This window comes from Lepisosteus platostomus, chromosome 10 (assembly GCF_059453375.1).
Source record: "Lepisosteus platostomus isolate fLepPlt1 chromosome 10, fLepPlt1.hap1, whole genome shotgun sequence".
NCBI classification, from domain to species: domain Eukaryota; kingdom Metazoa; phylum Chordata; class Actinopteri; order Semionotiformes; family Lepisosteidae; genus Lepisosteus; species Lepisosteus platostomus.
In genome coordinates, this window is record NC_142620.1 from 5,777,121 (window position 1) to 5,799,359 (window position 22,239).

Here is a 22,239-nt window from a genome sequence, read left to right on the forward strand (position 1 = left end):
TCCTTTTCAACAAAAAATTCAACAAAGAACTGAGCACTAATGAAAAAGAAAATATTTCACCTGCAAGCCATTCAATATCTCTGTGTATGTAAGCACTGTATGTATTTTATATACTAATGGGATGAAACACGTCTTTGTGATGGAAAACATTGATCACCCTGAAAAAGAAAATGGTGGAAACAGCCTTTTAATTAATGAGTGGGGTTTTAATTCCATGAAGGATCACTATTGAAAATTTAAGGACTGATAACCTGTCAGCTATTAGGAGCTGCATGCCCTTTAACTGAAGAAGGAGAGAAATTCAAACAGGCAATAAGTATTTTAAAAATATTACTTGTATTGAACAAATACAAATTTTATTGACTCTTATCCTGGCAAACCCAGTTAACCTTATTGATTTAGATAAGCACATTAAAAAAGCTTAGCGAGGAATGTTTTACCACAAGCCACTATAGTATGTCCACTGTGTCAGCTATTCTAGCCTTCAAAGCCTGTAAGCGCAGCCTAAGATTGAATGTATTGATCCTCTTAAATAGCCTGTCTTTAATAAATACTACATTATCACTGCAAGCCTCTGCAGTCATGTTAGGTGATCAGGGAATGCAACTGTAATCAGAGCAAGTTCTTTGAAAGATAATCTTTCCCCATTCACCTCCTCTGAGACACCGATAAAGGAACCAGGGGACAACAGTAATTGCTCCAGTTGCTCTTATGAAATCAGTACTTAAAGGGCCTGGCCTTGCCGGCTTTGATGAAAATATTACAAATTTACTTTACGCTATCCAGAGTAACAAAGAAAAACTGATTGTGCTGTTGCAAACTGCTGCATTTTCTCAAACACAGAAGGCCTGTCAAATATCTAACTGTTGAGGAAAAAAAGGATCTGATTTGACACATTTTAACATGGCTTCGATATTAAAATAGTGACTGTAACTACTGCAGCTAAAAATCTTTTTGAATGTGTTTTGTTCTCTAGATGCACTACATCTTTCACTAAAGCCTTAAAATGAGAATTGTATTCTGTAAATCAAGCAAGCTTTTATAAAAACATTAATTCAAAGCAGGGAGTTCTGGCAAAATGTGAAATTCAGCTGGTAATGAACATTGTTTTGATCAGCGGTGTAAAGTAATATAATCATTATGATAAGATGCAACAGCCGTTTGTATGCTAATCTGACATTGCAAGAAAAAAAACTGCAATCTATTCGCAATGCTTATACTTCATTATGATAAGCCAGTGGATGGCAACTCTTGTAAAAACTGTAGAAGTACGATGAAAAAATGGAACCAATCCGTATTCAATGGCATCAAAATAAAATCATTTTTTCACAGAATGGACTATTTAAATATGAATGCATATAAAATACAGCAATGAAGATAAGCAACAATCAGCGGATTAGCAGAACCAAGACACTAAGCAAACTCATGGAAAACACACTGCCGATGCATTAAGGGATTCAGACTTGTGTGATGTTTTCCTGTGACCTCTCCAAAAAAAGCCTTTTACTGTATTATAAGAGTAGGATTCAACCCAATGGGATCATGTATCCGAAGAAAGAACAATTAGTAAATGACACTAAAATGGTAAAGAAGACAAGTTTTCAACACACTAGAGGACAGCTGTCCAGAAATTATCAATTGCTGAAGCAAACTGGTTGCTATTAAATTTTAATGTGGCTTTTAAGGGAAGATTTTGCTTATCAGTGAGATAGAGTCCCAGGGAAAATATTGTTATTGATTCTATCATTTTAGATGTAACTGATCCTTTAAGTAATTTTTCTGGGTTTCAGTGTCAGTTTTTAAGTGTCTGCTTGGGCTGAGTAAATCATTAAAGGGCATGTTCATTTAGAATTCTCGGCTTAATGCATAAAGTGTTCTCCAGTGCACTCAAAGTCACATCTGTTGAAAGCAAACACATTTATTCCATTGAAGTAAAAACCAAAACATTGACTGTACAGCAAGGGAGGGAGTTAAATTATGAAAATTAAAAGCAGTTGCAAGCATCATAATTGATCTTTGAAGAGAAGTGTATTTTAAAATATTGATCAATTTTACTGCATGACAACACTGCCATGTTAAGAAATGGTAAATGGTGGGGATGAGCTGTTTAAGGCCTCCGTTAACACCTCAGTTCAAAAGCATGGCTCAAGAGAGCTCACATCACTGGCGTGGCAGTGAGGCGTCATAAACTAAGCCACTGCCTAGATGTGCAGATAGAGCTTATGTGCAGTTGGCTAATCCCAAACATTCTCATTGGTACGGAATTAGAAACTGCAGTAGTACTATCAAATTTTAATATCTCAACGTGAAACCCTCAGTTTACTTCTCATATAGTCATATATCTATATGAAATATGCTCCATTCTATAGATTATGGTTATAAATGACATTTAAGACTGAACAACTGGATGGAATAACTGGCAAACTTGCATTTATTAAATGCAATGAATAGTAAGGTCAGTTGTCTATGACATAACAAGAATCTATTGAAAAAATCTATTGATTATTTAACCAAAAAGTAAATACCTTAACAGATATTCAAGGGTGTTCATAACATCCTTATAATAACACTTTGGCACAGGCTTTTATTTCTGAAACTACAAAAACCTCTGGAGTACTTTCTCTGGTATTTTGTAAGCGTGCTAGTCCCTAGGCGCTACTTTTTTTAAGGTTTAAAACATACTGCAGCTTTTGCTGTGAGAAAATATGATTGAGAATCAGAATACTGTGACAACTGTTACATTATATACAGTGTATGACATATATATGTAATACACAAATAAGGTAAAAGAAAAAAACAGGAATACGCTAGAGCAACTGTCAGAGCACTAAGAGCACAACCTTACATTCTCCTGCAATCAGTGCTCCTCTGTCAGGGTATATGAGACCTGATATAGAATCTTCATGCATAATTGAAGCCTGCATTGGTAGGCTCTTTTCCATCTCCTAAAGGTAGCTTATGCTGTTGTGATAAATGAAAAAAAAACTGTTTTGCAGCTGATGGCTAGCGTTGTCAACTGGATTACAGAGACAGAAAATAGCAGGATGTTGTAGAATCTGTAGGTTTTGTTACATTCACTTTAAGGTCAGATATGATTTTGTATCAAAGAACAGTGGTTTTAATGCACATTGGTCGATTCAAATTAAATCTGAACTTTTTAGACATTGGCTTACAAACCTACAACAGTAATCTGAGCTAAAGTATTACATCTTCTGCACATTAAGGAAACTTCAAGAAAGGAAACCAAAGACAGAAAATATAGGTTCATATTTCAGGCCACAATGAGTGTGAAAATACCCTCAATTTGATAATAAATTTATAATGCAACTTTCCTTGTCTTAAATTTCTTCCAATTGCACTTGAAATGGGTACTTGTTTTCCCATTATGGCCACTTTAATCTACTTATACCCTAGTCGTCTCATTCAAAGATCGCTTTATAGTATTGGATGTTCAGCATCTGAGGTATGTGTTCCACTGCTGCCTGATGAAATAACACAACAGTTTACATATTTCTAAACCTGATCTGAAAACTGATTTAAAAATCCATACCGACAATCAAATTTCCTTGAAAATATATACACACAAGTCTGCTTTGAGGTGGCTAAAATGAAGCAAATTTCGTTTCAGGAGACAGGAAGAAAGCCAAGAGTAAAGAGCACAGATCAAGCAGTAAATGGGCACTGGTAGTGACCGGCAGAGAAACCCATCCGTCCCCTGAGAGAGTTGAAGAGGGCAAGAAAGGCAAGCACTGGAGAAGAAGAATGTTTGTGCTTTCTTTCTTGCAGCCCACATTAAATATTCAGCAAAAGGGAGGGATACCTTTACATTACTCTTCTTGTTTCTTGTGACTCTTATGACAGCTGTTGTAAACATACATAGACAAACATGGTCCTAAGTGTGCTTGGCTCCAGTAATCGAGAGCAGAAATATTTTTATTTCTTAAAGAGAACGGATTTCAGGCCCCTGGGATGACTCTTTGAACTTCTCTCTGTGCGGAATTTGAATTTCCTTTGCCCATCTCATACACCTGCTGGTTTCTCTCCCTCTCTCTCTCTTCCTTTTACTCCTAAAACTTTCCCTTGCTGTGGCTCTTCAGCTGTCTAAATCATCTATAAAATTGCTTAGGTTTCAGCAATGCGGTTGACATTTTCAAGTGTTTATGGAGGTAAAGGATAGCAATTATTCCAGCTAAGCAGTCAGTTAGGAAATGCACGGCAATGTCATAATTGTTGCCGAAATATGAAATAAGAATTTAACTGTTAATGTGCATCCATGTCTGCAAAACCACAACTACTCAGTTATGCAAGGCTGGGAAAGGCCTGAGACCAAAGGGAAGTGATTGACCTTGGCTGAGAGCTAAGAGCTGGTATTTAAAACATTCACTCACTCATGTTTAAGAGATGTCACGGTAAATAAATTATGACTATTTACACTTAGTCCTAAGTGTCTTCTTTTTCACACTAAAGCAGACGTCTTGGATGAATTCCTCAAGCCATGCGGGTAAAGAGGACTCTTGTATGTACACATGAACTCCTCCTGGTGTCTTTGGGAAAAAAAAGCCTAAACTGGAGTCTCCTCAGCATCCTGATTAGCCTTCCCAGTGGTCGCTTCTTATAAATGTTGCGGCTCTGCACACATAATATTCAGTGAGTGATATTTCAATTGTTTTTGACGACGTGTGGAAGGGAAGTACTTTGAAACCGGTTAATCCCTCAACATTTATCTCCTCTTTGAAGCGCACAAGCTGACAATCTGTGTGCAGCACCAGAAACCGTCTCTCCTATTATGCGGTTGGCTATAAAGCTCAACGAGACCTAATTGGCCACACAACTCTCCACACCTTCGCCCTGACAGGTCCTTCAGCAACATGTCCCAGTGCTCCCCAAGGATGAAAGGAAGAGTATTAACCTCGTTGTCCTGCGTGGATTACACTGCAAAGTGCCCCACTTGCCGCCCCCTTTCAACGAGTCAACAACAAAAACTCCATTAGAAATGTCTTGCATTGGAATTGTTTCGATTTATGGCCCCCTTTAAATGACAGGATTTAAATCAGTACATAAAATAAACTCCATCATGTTCAATGGTCTTACTGAATCTACAGGAGTTCAATCGCATGGAACAGGGTTCAGGAAAGACATTCCTATATTCTAAACTATATGAAAAGAAAGGTTATTCTAAATACATGCACACAAAAACGTGTTTTTCATTTGAAGTTTCTTCAAAGGTTGACCAAATTTTAAAGTCAACGCACACCTAACGGCTATCAAAATCTTTTCCCTAATTTGAAATTCAAAATCTGTATCTGTTCCCTAAGTTAGTTTTTTAAATGCACAGGTTTCTAGCTGCTTCTGCAGGCTGTAGCAATCTGTCAACTAGCATAGGGGGTTCTTTCAGGAGACCTGTGAAAAAAAACTTCATTACATCCACCTACCTCTCAAAAACACCCAGACAGATCTGCTGAATTCCTTATCTCCAGGATGTGACTGGTCTTAGTTCACAGAATTAAAATTTCTAAGTTAATGCTCATTCTTCAGCACATCTATCTGAAAAAAAGTCATGCTAAGTCATGCTAACATACAGTATGGGAACATAAATTTATCATTTTTTTAAATATGGGCGCAACAGTGCAGGAGAAGATGTAAAATAAAAAGAAAGGTTCATTTGTGGAGGTTGTTCTGCTTCTAGGTTTGTTCAACTGAATCAACGGTCCCAACTATCCTTAAGTCTTAAACTGGGTGTGCACTGGCCGTAAAACTCATGCGATTCCTGCAATGCAACCAGTTTCTAGCTGTTTGCAGAAAGTATGCGGTGCGCTCTGTGACAGTTGCACTTGTCCACTTAATGATGCATTATATTCACTTTGCTCCCACTTAAAAACCTGGAGCCATAGGCCTCCACTTCAGCTCTGTTGACTATAAACAGTGGACCCAGTCCCGAGAAGGTGCTGGTCACAGAGCATGTTTCCATTCGTAGTCACAGGTAAAACATACAGTCGCAGATGCTGCAGTGCTACAAAATGCCACAGCTGAAAAACTTTACATCGAACATAAAAAAGAGCAGCAACTGGGAAATGCGAGATCATGTCAGACAGAGGAGAAAAAATAAACACTAACGTCTTAAGTATTATTAAATGCGAATTCATAGCCTCTGCAGATTCTGGAACCTTACCAAGTATTTCTTAGCTAAAGGGGCTATTATATCCTTTACTGCAATTGCCTGACTTAACACAAACTGACTGACATCTTTAGTTCCATTATCCACAAGTGATTTATTAAACTACAGAACCTTTTAACCCAAAGCAGTTTTGTTTTTATAATTAAATATCTAGACTAAATGCCAGAATCTCGCTCTACAGTAAGATTCTAGGGCATCGAACAGCATATGTTACCTCCAACATGCAAACATTCATAAGCAAACATGTAACCATTATTCTGGTTTCAGAAGATTACATAATGACAAGCTCCGTCTCTCTCATTAAAGGCTTCCTCTGCACTAGCCTGCAAGCGTGACATGAGCTCCTGGCTTTTGCAAACTGCTGTTCACATGTGGGAGATGCAGGCACACATTAATAAGTGAACAAGAACAAAAAAGGAGACGTCAATCTCGAACTGGTTTCTGCTGGGAGGGGTGAACAGCCCCAGAAGCCGTGAAGCAGGGAGATGGAATCCTGTGGCTGAGGCTGGGATACAGACTTGTCCTGGGGCTCTAACCCTGGCTGTCTGCTGTGTGCACTCTGCACCAGCAGATGGAGTGCTTGCCATCACTAATTCACTCCGGTGTGAAAAAAACACACCCCACAACACAACAGGTTACTTAGACAGTAACGGAAGAATCATATACACTTTCACAGCAGTCAGTCGTTTCACGGCCTCTGTGAACACAAAACGCAGGTCAGTTTCATTTTGCCTAGTGAGAGTTTACTTGGAGCATATTGGTATTTTTAAACAAGTAACACTTATGTTTACTGCTAATTAAATAAGATATGCCCTTTCTAGCAAGAATATGCACTATGTGTGTGTGTACTATAGACTGATAAAGCTTTTAAATATTCTTTTATTCCTGGAACATTGTGATATATCTACTGTCATTATGCATGGCATGGTCAAAGTCTTTAAAAGTGTCTTACTTTTTTAAATGTGAAGAACAGCAGGCATCGGTGATTCATCTCTGTACTGTATCTATGAAAACAAAGGGCAAACAATTCTATGGCTCTTCAGTTTTTAATAGCTTTATTCTCTTTCAATGTAGTTTGTTGTGCTATGAAATTGGGCACACATAAACCTCATAGCAATAAAAGCCATTTCTGAAGTGGAGAGCCTATATACTGTATGTTATATACAGTATGTGTGTTGTCATTTAAGGCACTATTTTAACCACAGTCACTGCTATTCTTTGCTGTGTAATTGCTATCTTCAGGATCAGAGATGTGCTTCGATCAACACTAACAGCCAAGGTGCAAAGGTGCTTCACTGCTGGTTCTTCATGCAATAGTCTTAACTGCTGTCATCTCCGTACAAACTTCGCACTACCCTCCACCACACTAAAACAATCTCATTAACACTTTTTGTAATGATGCAGTTTTGCAAGATGCATAGTGCATACAAATGCAGAAATCCATCTTTAAAATCTTGCATAATGTGCACTTCAGAAGAAAAAAAATCACAGGATATTAATAGTTACTGGAAAATATTAAGACATTTTCCGATGACATATAAAGTAACCAGATAAACACAGCAGATTCTGTAATGTTATCGATGTTGTGTTAAAATTCTACATACCTGGCATAAATGATAAATATAAATCTGATTTTATTGCTACAGTTACAGTTGTCACATGGATCATTTCTCAAATCAACCAAATGCCAAAAGAAAATACAAGGCACAGACCCCAAACAGCATTGTCATTATCTTTTCATATTTCCTACATATCCACAATGAAAAAGCAACAGCAAAAAAAACTGCACGAGAAACAAGCTTGTAGGCTAACCTTGCTCTAGCTGAAAAACAGCACTGTTGCTACAGGCAAAGCTGTTTGTACATCTCCAGCTTTTTATGTAACATTGCTTGGGAAACAGATTGAGTATGTTTTGGAGAAAGAAAAATCGATTGCCTTGAAGAACATATAGCTAGTCCCTCGCCTGGGTGTCAGCTGACATTTGTTTTGCTGGATTCTCACTTATTTTTTTCCCCCTCTATATCCCTGCCTGCACTCAGCGTGTTGTTTTTAACTCAGTGACTGTGAACCATACATTTATTGCCAATGTGCATTCTTCTGAGAATGATTCCGCAGAAGGTCTTGGTGACACCCAGGCTGGGAGAGTGTTATATACTTCTCTCTCTACGAGATGAAATGCTCCCTTGACTGGAGGCTGTTGATAGATTTTGCAAGGCAACATACTAGGGGTGTTGATTTAGAGAAGGAAAACTCTTCGTACACAATCTCGGCAAAATATTTTGGTGGGAAGTCATTATCAAAAACAGTGACAGTAGTAAATTAGCTAACAGCGTTTCAGAGTGCTGAGAGGCTCGCTCTGCCTGTTCTTGTTGGAGCTCCTCATTGCAGAACAAGTGGAATCGGTAATTCAGCTCAATGATGTCACAACATTTGCCAGGCTGTGGGCACTGAACAGGACAAACAAAAACGCTCCCTCCCCACCAGAACACGACAGCCTCCTCTTGCTGCACACAATTAAACAGTCCATCTGTCTGAGAAGCCTTCATACTAATTTTAATATATTCACACGCTTCTCTAATTGCTTTTCCTTAAAAAAAAATGCATTCATTAAATAGCATGGCATACTGAAAGCACAATGAATGTGAAAGACTTCCTATTGTACTTAAAGCGAAAAAATATTGTTTTTAAACACCCCACTTGACAACTATAATAAAGCCGCTAATCTATGGATCATCCTTCAAAATTAAAATGCATCTCCCTTTATCGGTATCTATTTATCTTGGCAATCTTTTGCAAATTGCAAAGATACTATATATAATATATACAGTATATATATATAATTTCCCCCCCTAACAAAGAATACAGCTCCTCCCAATCTCTAATATTTTTCAAAGTGTGAATTGAGGAGGGCTGAGAGACAGATGGGTCTGGATGATCAGGTTACCTGTTATAGCAGCACATCTGCCAGGGCAGTCAATCACAGTGATGTCTCTGACAGGTCGATGGAGCCTGAGCAGGAAAGGCTAATGCAAGGGGAAGAGCAATTGAGGTAGGCCTACCCTTGTGCCTGTCTCTTGGGTTCGACTGATCTGAGAGCTGCACTTGAATTTGTTCTGGCTAAAAATTCTGTCTGTAGGACATCGACACTGGAAGGAAGAATTCAGTTACAAAAGACCCTGGCTGTGTCACAAAGTCAATAGAAAATAGATTCACTTTGTCTTGTGCTACTTTTGAGAACTGTGGAACCTCTTTCATTCTTTTTTGTTTCAAACAAAGACGTATGTATCACGCTACAGTCATTTGAAGATATTGACTTTGTCATGGCTAGCTATAAGCGTCATTATTTTATTAAATTATTAGTAGTAGATTAGTATTTTTAATAGGTAAAATATAATTTGTCTATCCAACAAAAGTAATGGTGGATTCTGATCACTCCATAGATGTTCAGCAGAGTAGCTTCAATTTCAAATCATTCTCACATTCACTTGTGAAAAGCATTTATTCATGACAGTTTTGTTAATTGTTTTACTATCATTTTTTAATTATTGTTTTGTTAATTATTTTGCCTAAACTAAAGAATAGCTCCATTAACACAATTCAATTAATTTACTGAAAAACTGTCTGGAATGTATGAAAGAATATTTCGGAAAAATAAACGAAATTACCAGGGACAGGTTAACAAATAAAGATACAAAAGTCTTGGAAGACACTGACAGATATCAAAACATTTGGAATGTTGTCAACTTTAAAAAGCAAGTAATATGTATTTTAAGAAATGAAAAATACTCTGTCAGATCCATATTTCTGTCATGCCTGTTGATCAAACACATTAAACATTTTACAAAACCTGACAATCTACAGATCAATATTTTTATCTGTCTGCAGTAAAAGACAGTGAAAATACAGATGGTTACATGGATATGGATTATTCTAAGGGCAGTGGGGTAAGGTCTAGGGCAATGTCTGAGATGTTCACCGATAAGTGTCATCTGTTTGTAATAAGCTCCTTCCAGACTAGTTCTGTAAAAGCTCTGCTCTACAGGCAAGGTTACAGAAAATGTCTGCCCCCAGATACCTACAAATCCTGGTGCACTGGAGGTTTTTCGTGCTATTGCTTTTGCCAGTGGAGTATTCCGTCTTATTATTCCCTCATTCAGCGCAGTTAAATTAGATGTATTTAGTAACATTTAGCCCATTCGGATGTTTAAAAAAAAACACACACAAGCCATGGTTCATAATAAAATGCCACAATTGTGTTACTTAACCAGAGTGGCAATTAAGATTTTATTATCATGCAAATCCTAAACAGTGCAAACCCATCTCTAAATTTGTATTTCAGCATACAAATGATAGTGTCTGTGACAGCATATACATATGCTCATGTACATGAAATTTAGTAGCCTCTGTTGCACTAGAACATCGTACAGCTGCAAAGCGAGTCAATAGAAATGGCACTGCTTCTTTATCTGATCAGAACATTTTCTGCTGGCAATACAAAAGATAGGAAGAAATGATCATGTTTTCTGCAATGTTTAATCTCAGACAGCAAAAAGCCCTAACCTGATACTGTGCTACTATGCTGCAACTAAGCTATTTTTAATATTTCCTTACTTGCAAGTGATTTCTAAGTGGATTGTGCCCAGACAGTGTCAGAACTTTCCTGTCAGCTACTTTAACAGCAAATAGATAGCTTGATGAATTATTCATTGCAGGCAATTTTCTCCTAGTCATGGAGTCATCAATCATAGGTGCCTAAAGAGCCCTGAATTGGCCAGTAGAGCTCGATTTGCAGGTACCGTTATTTGGGGGAAGAGCTGCCATTACCATTCTGACAACTGAGATAGCAGGAGTCTGAAAACTCAGGTAGCGAACCCGTCTCATCTTCAGATTAATCACTGGCCAAAAGAATCACTTTTATTGTTTTTCGCATCTCCCCCCCCTTCCAAAACACTGCTCCAAACTGTGGCCATGAGGTTATTTTTTAGCAAACAAAGGTGCAGTTTGATGAAAGACCAATGTAAATATTTGCACTTTTTTTTCCCTGGCAGAAATCCTGTGCTGAAAAGAACCTCTTCAAACGGGAGAAGTGATTTGATACATGATTGCATGCATTTACCCATGTAATTGAAATAATGAGAGATGATTGCTTTGAGCTATTAGTCATAAGTTACTGGTCTTTTTGTTTAATCCAGGCATCAGCTGTCAGGATCCTCACAGGAGCATTGGGAAGATGCACCAAGGATATCATTTGCATCACCTCAGACTGTAATTTTGTTGTTTTTTTTCAGAGCTGATACAAGCGTCAGATTCTATACAAATCTCCCTGGAGCATAAGTGCTTTAGTGTTGTTTTGATAGGAACAAAGAGAGAAGGAGCACATATATCCCAGCTTCGTGTAGTTTAAATCCTGTCAGGATCATAAGCAAAATAAAAAGCAATCTTTTTGGCAGACTTCCTTACTATTGTTAAAAATAATTTCTATTACCTTAAACATAAGCCTTTGTGCCCAAAGACGGCACACTGTAGCACCCCAAATACGTGCGTTATATATCACTGCATTTAACTGTTCCAGATGACAGATACCTTTGTAGCATATTATAAATCAACCATTAATTCCCCAGGCTCAGCCTATTGTATTAATACCAGCTGTCTATGACTATTCAAACAACAGCAGAAAACAAGCAAAAACAATGGTATAGTGATGAGTCATAATTTTGATCATCTTGCTTAATAAGGAGGTGTGAAAAGTGTTTTCTAAATATTGTAGCTCTGTCTATATTTGATTATAATGTTTAGGCAAGCTAACAACGTTAAGCACAATAAACAACTAGCTGTAAAAATTTGAGAAGACAAAGTACACTTTGTGCTGTTTCCTCTAAGGCTGGTGTGCAGAACTACACATATACATAACAAATATTTCTCAAAATACTGAAAAGTGCCTCAAAATGATTTTATTATCTCATCAATATCTTATAAAGTCTAACAGATCATAACAGGCAGAAGCAGAAATGCAATTCTGTGTTTAATGTGGAGCCACTGAAATACAGCAGAATATAAATATAGTTGGAAATATGTAGTGGCCACAGCTCACTTACAGCAAATAGTATCAATACCATTTTTCTGAAAAAGAAGTGATAGCATTAGCCTTTTGTTTATCAAGCGGTGGAAAAGTTCAGAATCAAAAATACCGGAAAACTTCACGTGCCAGTAAAACGGTAAAAAAAGGCCAATTTTTAATTAGAAAGTACTATATTCAGATACGCTAGCATTTTCCAATCATTATTAAAAAATTAAATTGGAGCATAAAACATCAGTATAAATTGTGCACCCTACTGTTGAACAAGTGCGAGATTTCAATACGGAGATCACTTGGCGTTACAAGCATGCGTCCAAACCAGACTTTGAGATGGATGGTAACTGCAAAGGAAGCATGACAACCTATCTTTAAAAAAATAATAATAACAACCCTTCCAGTTGCACGATAAAATTGGTTAAAAGGCAGTGTTACCTAGCAACAGGAAATGTGTTATATGACCTTTTCCTCCTATCTTGAGTCCAGAGATGCATTTCCAAACCTAGTAAGCGTTCATCTCAAAACTTCGCCTTGGTACCGGACCGCCTGTCGTATTCCTCTCGCAAGCACGTGCCGACTCGGTCTTCTTAACAGACACGAAGACGACTTTAGTGTTAAAATGTCCTCTATGACTATTACTGGTTGGTGTGAGTCATACGTTTTAATGATCTGTTACGTTGATAAATATTGGACCGGATGACTGTAGTTTTCAAAGTACGTGCGTTATGACGAATTCTGTATCATGGGAATACAGTACTAGTCACAACGCTTTTTACTCTAAAATAGTCATACTGGCTATTTAAAACGAATTTTTATTTTTTCCAGCAACCTAAGTTAAAGCGGTAATCGACCTTAAATAACTTCTAATATTACATAACGCCTTCTCAATACTCAGAGCACTTCGGCTCTTAGTATACACCAGTAAACCTTTTATTAAAAGTGCGTTCTTCATCGGGATTGCCACCATCAGACATACATTTTGATAGAGCATTCGCTGCGGTTTTAATTTTAACGCATGTGAATGACAACCCTATTTGCACGGTCATTGGCGGTGAGCTCAGCTCGTTTGTACCTGGGATTCGATCGCTGTCTCCCAGGTGTACTCTCTATTAACGCAATTCCTCTATGCCGAAAGGACGTCCTGCTGTCGCGGGGAAATCCACTCTACAGTCATGTGAATTTACGTCATAGTGAAAGCAGGCGCACGCTATGACGCAAATTTAACCATTTTTAACCATTGCTCGCAAATCCCCTAAAGCTCGTAAAGATTATGTTGTGGTTAAAATGTCTAGGCTTTGAGGAATCTCCTAATCTATTAAGCTATATACCGCCGAATGTAAACTGAATGAAAACGATATCAACGCTCACAGAATAGAAAAAAAAATGATTCCACATAAGTTAATTCAGCAGAAGACTTAATTCTTTGCCTGACAAAAACGTTTTGATTCAGAACACTGAATAAAAGGGGCAGCTCTCTGAGAAAAAAAAGTAGTTCTATCAAAGAAGTTTGTGTTGCATAAATTCTATGCTTACATTCTAAATACACTGTAATTGTAATTTATATGTGAACATTGGTTCTGCTTTTAATTACCACAAAGCACAAAGATAAGTTTAATTATCATTTTTGGTCCACGTGGAGTTCAAAACTGAAAGATCGATTATCCTGTATTGTTCATATTTCACTTATTAATATTAAACACATTTCAAATGTTAGAGATTACTATGAAGTGCTGGATAATATTGAACTGAATTAATTTCCACTGCGTTATAAACACAATGTGTGTGTCTTAAATGTGTCACAAACATGTTCTTCTTTTAATTTTCTTAACGGGGTTTTTTAGCTTCACACGGAAAACAAGACATCGCAAGTATTTTCTTCAAGACAAGATTTCAGTAAATTTTGGGAACAATGGAGATGTCAAATAATGCATACATTCAATATCATTGTCAGTAAACTTAATCAAGCTAAAACGTTTTGTCAGCGCATGTAAATAGGAGAAAATAAGAAGACTGTGTGCATTATAAACTTGAGGAAGTTTTTATTATTGTAAAGGTTTACAAAATATATTTATTTCTTTGGACTACGAATTATTTTAAAGAGTGACCACCCTTAGATGGCCTAAATTAAATATGTGAACTGAGCACCCAACTACAGATTGGATAATCAACCCTTTTTGTGTATTGCATTTCTTTTAAGACTCAACAGTTCACTTTGGATTGCATTAGCTGCACTATCACCTTGTAGCCTGGTCAAGGTGCAGCCTGAAGAGCACTAGGAGGACAAGAAAAGCCCAGTTGCTGCTGCCAGTGGTGTTGGTGGAGTGGACCAGCAAGTGGTGATCTTGCCTCTGGACTAAAACCAATGCCCTGCTTTGGTGACAGGGAACTGGACACTAGGAGGTCCTGTCACAAGGGTGAAACATCAATCGAAGGTCCTGACTGTTTGGCCGAGCTGGCACTGTTCATAAGAGTATGGATTGTGTTCCTGGTGTCCTGACTTAATTCCATTTTGGGTTTTGCTCATTCTGGCCTCCCTAAATTTCCTCTAATTTAATTAGTTAAATTTCTCCCTTCTCCACTTCATCTGAAATGGCTCTATCGGTGCATAATGGCTGCCAACTTATCCAGGTAGGTGGTGCACAACAGCAGACGATGAAATGAGTCTTCTCCTATATGTAAAGCACTTTCGGTTCTTTTGGGACAAAAAGTATTTTGAAAATACAAGTAATTATATGCCTGTTAACGACAGGCCAATAATGGCAGCTTTATATAATGGAACTAATTAATTATTTCTCCATTTAAATGTGACATAACCTATATAATCACTTGATGGTAGAACATATAGTTTGTTTTTTGTAAGCTGTCCAAGAAACTGCACTTTTTTCATTGAAGAAGGAGTCTTATTATGACAACAGAATTTCAACACTGTACAAATATGTAAGAAAGTTGTGTTTATGTTGCCATGTGATAAGTGCTGAATGCAATTTTCCTTGCAGCTTTTCAACTGTGCTCGAGGAAAGGAAGTAGGAAAGGTCACAAAAATTGCAGTGAAAAAGCTGTTGTCTGGTGTTGTACTGTGTGTGCAGGCACTGACAGAACTAATTCAGAGCTGTTGAACACTAACATTTATTAATAAACACAATAATGCAAGAAGCCAACTGGCACAAAACTAGAAGGCACTGCTGCCAAAACACCCTAGTGTGTCTAAAGGTTAAACAGTGCCAAAAGGTTTTGAGTGATGTCAACCATAGCAAGTGTAAGAATACAGACATATGTGGGGATTATTTCTAAATTGCAGCTGAAAGTTTTTGAATATCTGCCTGACAGTACTTCTAACTGCTCTTCTACTGTATTCCAAAAGAACCTTCCCAGACTTTTATTTTAAAATATCTTTAATTGGAGAAAAAACTTATGAATGGATTATGCATTACACATAGTACAACCCGCATACTATGATGTTTTTAGAACACTTTGTGAGAAAACGCTGTACGTTCTGCTCTTGTGAATGGCTTTTACAACACAACGTTTAAACAAGTTAAAACAAGAGCCTGAATGTCACCAGCAAAAGACTCTGCTGTCTGTGTCATGTATAAATAGACACCTCCTGAGATCCAGATGTGCTGTTTCAATCAAATGATTAGCACAAGGTTGCTTGCAATGAGCATAGCCATAAGTTAGTGAAAACAAATGCCACACATACTGTACAATACATTTCTGACTTACATTAAGACACTGGGCTCTGACCCAAACAGCAACTTTTGAATTAGACAGCTGATCAAATCGTTCCACATTTTCAATCACTTTTATACTGATGGCTAAAAATAAACAACCGCTACCATTTACCCTGGTGAAATGTTTTTAATAAGACATTTTCTTTATTCCCCTCAGGTACTAATTTCACACCAGACATCAGTCTCTGTCTGCCTTTCAGGTTTATAAGGATATCTTGTCTGTTCTACAATTCTCAAGGCTTCAGGGGCTAGGTTGCTCAATAATTTGAGCCAGAGCGTAAAAAGTAATGCACAGATATAGATTTCATGCCATCTGAATGTTAGAAAACATACTACATGAAATATATTTAAATGCATGTCGAGTTTCTTTCTGTTTCCTAGATTACTTTAAAAAAAAAATGGAATGTCAATTATTTTTGCAACAACCGCCTAGCTGACTTAGCCAGTGATGTGTTTTTCGTGTCTCGGCTCTCAGGTGCAAACCCCATAAACGCACACGGGAGGCAAGGAGGAAGCTCAGTCAGACTCCTCTGACCCGCCCACCTTCAAGCCACCAGTCTCCTAATGTGTGGCAGGCTGCACAGCCCTGTACTGCAGGTTCAGTGCCAGCAGGGGGCGGGGCACATCTCGCTCTGCTGCATGCCTGGGAGGCTCCTGGAGGTGCCGCTCTGTCTCTGAGAGCTGGGACAGCCCCGGCGATAAACCCCACCCTACCCCTACTCCTGATGGAGCCCAGCCAGTCCTGCACTGCAGCTTGGGATGGGCACTTCACAGCTGGCTGGTGCCATGTCCCAGGCTCAAACCCACGACACCTGGATTAGAGAGCCCAAACCGTGCTCAGAAGAACGCCTTTACCAGTTGAGCCACTCCAAAAGCCCCCAGAGATCTTTTCAGATAATGCATTTAACATTCCTTATGACACAGTGCATTACAGGTTAAAAATATATGTGGCTGATACACTTGTGTAACTGTACCTTGAGGTAGAATTAGATTTCAGGTTTGTCTTGTTTAAATGTGTGTTACAATGGGTGTGAGATCTATATCATTATGTGGTGTCTGGTCTGAAGTCATTGTGAACCAGAACAGTTGCATTACAAAAAAAAAAAAAATGGGAGGCCATCCAAAAAAATCAACTTTTTGTTCAATTATACAGGCCTTTTTCCAAAAGTCTAGCAGCTGGAGGGAGAATTCAACTTTCAAAGCTTCATACTGAAAACTGAAAGGTATCTTGCTGTTATCATGTAACACTCTACTGTCTGTAATTAAATACAGTGCTGGGCACAGAGCAATTTTGGATAGAGTATGCACTGGATTCCAAACCTAGTTACAATTGAAATGGACTATATCAATTTATTTCCCATTTTAAAATGTCATGTCTTTTATATGTAACAACCACATTTGCATTAAGTAACAAAATGTTTTACTATTAAAATGAACATAAAGGAAATAAATATATAAGTCTAAATGCCAGAGTAAATGCCAAGCGATTCTGAATCATGTGAAGTTCACTTATAAATGCCTTTCAATTTTTATCCTTTTATTGTTATGGTAATGGTTTGCACATATTAATTGCTGGGCAGTCAGGTAGCTTGATACAGAAGCGAACTGTTCTGCTGAATTGTTGCAATTTTAATGTCTGGAAAGGTTTGTTTGCAAACCTGGGGAATTTTTTAACCTTCATAGTATGAGACAATTCCTTTGACACAATGAAATTGAAAATGCATCACCCTAATTCGGTTCCTTCTAAATAAGTCATTAGAAGTGATTTAAAAGAAAGCCCAAATGATAACCCAATTTCAAAATGTTAAGGGGGCCAAGGTGAGGGCTTAAATTTTACTAGAGCATCATAAGAAACATATCACTGTATTTATGCATTTGTGTTTTTAGAGAAATAAAGTATATGGATTTTGGAAACTGATTAAATGTTTTGATTATTTTGATCCATTGATCATCCATGACAGACAAGGATACACTCTAGGGATGTTGACTTTTGCACAAGCACAGAGTTGATTGGGCACAGGAGATGAGGTAATTTAGCCTGATAAATGTCAAGCCTAGTGAAAATCAAGAAAAATTACTGGAACTAATATGCCCCGTTTATCAAAAGAACAACACCTTCGTGTCAACAGTATGTTGGAGGGGCAACTCAGGTGGTCTTGGCGGTGGTGGATTCAAGTCTGTTGTAAGTGATGAATCAAGGTTTTGTGTAGACTATCGTGATGACACACATGCAGATAGATTCACTAATGTAAACAGACTATTCAATGGGGAGTTCCAAGTGTTTTGGACAAAAGAATATATTTTGCTACAGAACTCCACTTATAGTGATTGATGATTACTCGACTGCTTTGCGATACATTGATCAAGGCTCTTCCTGATGTGACAACATTCCAGCAGGACAACGTATGTCCTCATCCGACAAATTCTTATTTGCAGGTTGAAAATGTGACAGTGATGCCACAGGTGTCCTACTCACCAGCATAGAGCCCCATTGAAGATTTGTAGAATGAGCTGGGATGGTGTGTCACAGCCAGGGCCCAGAGCTCAGTGAGCAGGCACATGCCTCCCCAGGCTCTTTGAGAGGAACACGACAGCAGAGAGCATCTGCAATCTGGCGCTAAGCATATAATCACAGCTAGTATTGCTTCCAACAGCGGTCACACACAGTACAAGAAGACAACCGTGCTGATGATAAAAGTTAAATCAGTATAATGAATTTATGCAGGTTCTTTCTGCTCAATAAAATATCAATGTCTCTACTACAAAAAACGCTTGTCGTTTTCATGATATTTCAGCAAATTCGTTGCAGTTGTAATTGATACATTTATTTTAATGCTCTGTTATCAGTTAGATATAGTAATCTCAGTGTCTGCTGATATTTAAAGAACTTACTCTGCTAGGAATAGGCCTCTGCGTCCTTCTCTGACCACTGTGAGTATTTCGCCTTGGCGGTTTTCCATCTGGGCACAAGAACAAAGGGTCAGATATATTTTAGTCTCATTTCTGCACTAGAGACCACACTTTTTTATTTTTTTTAATTAATCCATCATAGTACAAGTAAAACTCAGGATGACAGAAGGCATAGTGTGGAGACCCGGTTCATTTGAGCATCAGATCTGTGTGTGACAACATTGGTAAGAGTCCTTCAGTTGACATTGAGCATTTCTGTTCTCTCCCTTCACAAATTGTGAGTGGAGGGAGTTCACCAGCAAACGTCACCTGGTTTTCTGTTTTTTTAGATAATATTTGCTTACATTTACATTGTATTTTTCTTCCCTAAGGATCCTAAACATATCACACATACTGTACATCATCACAAACATTGAAATCCCTTTTCTGTTAGTCTAATGTCCAATCTAATTGGAAACTTAAAGAAAGTTTTAATATAAATTGACTCAAATTGCAAAAAGATAATGTAATTGGTCATGAACTCAGTTGCTATTTTGATTTTCAATAGTTCAGGCAACTTCAGTCCTCTCACTAGCATAATCTTAAAATAAAAATGTCTATAGCACAGCATTGCAATCATTGACAAAATTTTCTAACTTGCTTAAAACCACTTTTATATAACTTTAAAAAGAAAAATATTACATATCTTGCAGTGCTATGTAGTAGAGTACTATTTTTGACCGCACCTGAAAGACTACTGATTCATTAAGTTATTTAACAAATAATATTTTTTTAGCAAACTATATAAATAAACCATTTCAAAATTATAAAAAGTTAAACTTTTCTTAGACATTTACTCATTTTCTTTTTGAAATGTGAAAGTCTGCCCTATCAGTCTTTGACTTGTATTTTATTTAATTTTCCATTTTTAGCGTGGAAAAAATGTATTTAAATATATCAGGAAATTCTGATTGCAAATGCATTTTCTCTTTGGATATAGAGTAATAGTTCTTTTTATTATACTAGGGATTTTTATTTTTTGACAGGGAAGAAATGTTTACCCAAATATTTTGATAGCAGGCTTTCGGGAGGTACAAAGACATCTTACACAGATCGTATTCGTATAAACAGGATGATTTTCCATAGTTGTTTTGTGGGATGAGTGTCAGAGGAAACCGCTGAGAAGCTGGATTCCAGCTGCCTCCACCTCCTCTGCTGTGCTGCTGCTGTGTCTCATATTTACATATTTATTTTGAAGAGTTGAAAGGGTTGCGAGGGATTTGGCTGGTTCAAGACTCCATACACAGCACGATCTGAAAACAAGCTGTGAGATGTTCCTAAAATTACAGGCACAAAGAAAACACTCTTGGCCAAGAGGTTAGAAAGCAGCCACGCGACCAGTTAAAGAGAGGCTGCTGCTGTTCTCATCCCACACCTGCATTTAAAACAAAACATGAATTTATTGGACTGACACTTTTACCCACATTTGTACCCATTTGTACAGCAAGGAATCTTACCGATGACCACAGTCGAGGTATAACAGTTGTGCCCCCTACTGAAATTCGAACCCATAACCTCCTTGTTGCACTGCTCCCTCACAAACCACTGCTCCGTCACAAACCCCCTTCCTCTGCCTTATCATCCCCTCTTTGTGATTAGAGGGGTGATGAGACAGAAGCCACAAGGATTAAGGATCCATATTCCAGAGATTGGCTCTTGCTGTTGTGGGGGAGATCACATTTCTTGGGAAGATGGGGATAAGCTTCTAAGTGGACATGGTGATGCATGGTGATCCTCTCTAACATCTGCAAGAATTCTAGACAGTTGAGAGACTTGGCCCATGACTGGTATAGCCTTTATTGGAAACTGGATTTTGTGATCCCATCCATGTCATTAAATGAGAAAGTTTTTTCTTTAATCTTATAGCTGCCATGAGGTAGGGCTGCACTAGAGAAAAGCATATGAAAATCAGTCAGGTGAAACAAAATGCTTATTCAGAACTGGTTTGGGGGGACTGCAGTATCAGGTTTTGTGGAATCAAGGCGTAGCTTCATGGTGGTGCCAGAAATCACAACATTGCTGAGAAAATCTGTACTGTCCCATCTTGTCTACTGCTGGTCAGTGTGTTAAGTAATTACAGTAATGCGATTTAAAAGGGGAACAATGACCTTTTTGTCTGCTCAGTCTGACAGAGGTATTTACTCAGACATGTCAAATGTGTTTTATGTGCTTTGTAAAATGGATCCACTGTATTCATCTTTCTGAAACTACACATGGTGTGTCACAGGTGAAGATTGCTGGTTTGATTCTCCACAAGGTCGTGTTGCAGTTCTTGCCATCACCTTGGCTGAACACCTTGGGCATTGTGGGAGAGAAAACCGACAAGTACTGTATAGTTTGGTTTGGCATCACTATAATCACGTTCATAGTGAAACTCGCTGAAGTCGAACAAAGTGGAATTTTTAGCTGCTCGACTCAGTAGCAGGGTAATGTTTTTAATGCACCTTGGCTTTACGATAACACAGTCAATTAACCTGTCCCAGTTTTGAGACAAGTGAAAAAGGAAATGAGTGCAAAAAGAGCACATTTTGCATGTATATTTTTATGTTCATGTAGCTTTTGTGTGCTGTGAGCTTGTAATAAATTCATTTTCTGCAATTATGAGATTTTCCTGGTGACACGGTAAGGAGTGCATAGTAAGGAATGCACCAGCACACACTCCAGAAATAGGCCAAGGTGACTAATACCACTGAGGCTATTTTCCTAATTATGTTTCAGTAGAGTGGATCAATGGTATAGCTCACACATTCCAGCGAAACAGAGTATGTTTACTCAGGAAAAAAACAACTTGCCTTTTTATTTCATAAGGTCTGGGGTGTTAGTGAAGTTACATTCCCACTGGTTTTCCAGTACGGGTATTGTATGTGTGAGGTACATCCCTAATGAAATCCCTATATTGCTGCACAAGGAGGGGGCCAAGTCACACACTGCAGCTTGTTTCTGATTCTATTCCCCCCCACCTCATACTGTACATCGCTTTCCCCCCATCTGTTCTGACAGCAACACGCAGGTCCTGAGCTCGTTTGTGGTTTCAGCTAAGTGCTTCAGTAATTTTGGTTACTCTTTATACCACATCCCAATCCGTTTTGTGGCCATACCTACCCACCCTTGTCTGTTATTGGCACCATAAACTGCCAAACAACAAGTGTGTAAAACAACACTTTTGCTCTCAGGAACATATTAGTGGCTTCTCAAGGCTCTGTGGCCTACCAGACTCATTGCTGATTAGTCATATAATTTCCATGCTGACAACCCATCAGAACGAATGGGGGAAAACAATGTTAACCTTTAGGATCAGCCAGAATGTAGAC

The 22,239-nt window shown here is 38.1% G+C and overlaps 2 long non-coding RNA genes across 2 annotated transcripts; one reads left to right on the forward strand and one right to left on the reverse strand.

The window, feature by feature from the left end:
* Positions 1-6,244: 6,244 nt before the first annotated feature.
* LOC148653106 (uncharacterized) lies at positions 6,245-13,412 on the reverse strand. The gene is made up of 3 exons (XR_015941596.1): positions 13,321-13,412; positions 7,128-7,179; positions 6,245-6,872 (listed from the first exon to the last, which is right to left on the reverse strand). It is a non-coding gene; the product is annotated as an uncharacterized LOC148653106 (long non-coding RNA).
* On the forward strand, positions 6,840-17,873 carry LOC148653107 (uncharacterized). The gene is made up of 3 exons (XR_015941599.1): positions 6,840-6,891; positions 14,446-14,662; positions 16,455-17,873. It is a non-coding gene; the product is annotated as an uncharacterized LOC148653107 (long non-coding RNA).
* The last annotated feature ends 4,366 nt before the right edge of the window (positions 17,874-22,239 follow it).